This window comes from Leptosomus discolor, chromosome 3 (genome assembly GCF_034619465.1).
Source record: "Leptosomus discolor isolate bLepDis1 chromosome 3, bLepDis1.hap2, whole genome shotgun sequence".
Lineage (NCBI taxonomy): Eukaryota > Metazoa > Chordata > Aves > Leptosomiformes > Leptosomidae > Leptosomus > Leptosomus discolor.
This window is the reverse complement of record NC_141393.1, coordinates 39,449,871-39,452,042: the sequence shown is the minus strand read 5'-3', so window position 1 is coordinate 39,452,042 and position 2,172 is coordinate 39,449,871.

Sequence of the window (2,172 nt, the reverse complement as noted above, 5' to 3'; positions counted from 1 at the left end):
GGCCGCGGCGCCGCCCGGCTCCCGCGCCGCCCTACGCGGGCGATGCCGCGGCGCCCGCCGCCACTGCCGCCGCGCTCCCGGCCTTGCCCCCGCCCCGCTCCCCGGCTCCGCCGCTCGCTCCCATCCTCCGGCGGCCGCCGCTCCTCCTCCCCCGCCCCGCAGCCCGCGGGCCGCCCGCCTCCGCCCGCCCCCGCCACCAGCCGCCCGCCGCGGGCACCGCCGCCCCCCTCCTCCGCCGCGACCTTCCTCCCAGGCGGCGGGGGCGAGGCCGAGGCGTGGGGAGGCACCGGCCCCGCTCACCGCTCTCCGCCCTGGCTCCCTTCTGCTCTCCGCCTCTGCTCCCTACGCTGGCCGTCCCCACAGTTACCCCCCCACCCCGACTGGGCTCCCTGTGGCGCCTTAGGGTCTCATGGCCCTGTCTGCAGGCTGGGATCCCATCTCCTCCTTTCCCCCTCCTCACCCCAATTTCCCTTCTCTCTCGCCTCTCCCAGATCCCACCAGTGGCCGTCCACCACCTACACCTGCTGATGGTCCCTCAAGGTGTTTTGGTGTGTGTACTCCGTATTGCCGGGCAAACGAGCCTGCTGCGTCCTCTGCAGCAGGGCAGGAAAAGCAAACAGCCGGCAACTACCCTGGCACCGGCCACTCGGGGACTTTTGGTTTTCCTGAATCTGGTTTTCCCATGTGCTGCTGGAAAACGAGTCAATGCTCACTGATGCCTGGAACATTCTGTGATTTGGGGGTACCGATGGGGAGTGGCTCTCCTCCTGCAGACAAACAGCGGAAGAACTGCTCTCGGCACCAGGCTTTGCTTTGTTAGGCCAAACACCATGTCTGCATTGTGTGTTAGAGCTGTTAGATGTATTTTGGGTGCAGTTTTTTGCGCCAAGATACTTTGTAGGTCGTATTTAATGCTTAAAAACATAGAGAATGGATGAAAATGAGATTTTTTTTTTTTCTCAGTAATATATTGGGAGGTGTCTTTTCATTACCGATGTAACTTTTACATGGTAAAGCTGCAGCTGTTGTACAATGGGTTCAAGCTTCTCTCTGCAACCAGGAGGACATTTTAAAATGGAGACATGAGTTTCTCTTTGAGGTATCTCCAGCCTAGTGTGATGCCATGTGGTAGTGCAGTGTTGGGAAAATGGGTATCTGCGGCACAGCTCCGTGTAAAGGTATTAATGCAGGTCTGGAACTGGCACCTGGATAATTCCTTGCTGGCAGGGCTAATAAGTTGGGCTTTATGCATTGGTACTGTGAGTCCACTGCTGCTGGATTTCTGGACCTTGCTGAGGTTGTGGTCACAGTCTGGTACAGGCATACATCTGTTCACTTGGATCCAAGAGCCAGAGCCTCAAGGAGAAGTAAATAGCATCATACTTGTGATAAAAGTATAATTTTGAAAATACTTGTATGAGAGAAATTAGAGCTAATATATTCAGCAATGATTATACAATTTCAAGTGTTTTGATTTCCAGGTGCCTACATCTTCATGAAATCTTACTTTATGAAAATGGATGCTCAGCATTTTCAGGTACCTCAAGCCAAGAATAAGATAAGTTACTTACAAATCTTTCTCAAAGTATGCGTGATCTAGAATCAGGAAATCCTGGGAGGGCAGGTGTGGTGGTGGTGGGTATTAGTCACAGTAGCTAGAGTGGAATTGATGTGTGGAACCTAAAAATTAAGGAACGAAAATTCCTGCTGGGTCATTTTTTAATCTATCTGCTAGGCACATTGCACAAAGTAAGTTTAAGTAACTTAAAAATGACGTTTCATCATACCATTATTGATTGCTATTCAAGAAAATTCACAAGGACAATGTACGTCTCTTGTTCTGGAACACTGACTTTGCCAGAGGAAAGGAGATTGCCACAGAGGTTTAATTCCTTGGAACTGAGCAGCTGCAGAACCAATCGAGGAAGGGACTGGTTTCTTGGAGGGTGGTGTGGCAAAGTGACATTGGGAGTTGATGTTGCTTTCCTCTTTCAGACTTTGCCTGAGCCCATGGACATATATGGTATAGGGGCCACTGAGACATAGGTAACTTTTACTTCTGTCCCCCCCGCCATGCATTAGCCTTAAGGAAATCTTTGAGATTTCTTCCTTTGGTTACTGGTCAACAGTGGATGCCTGAAACAAGCCATGCAAAATCTGAGTTTTCTTATC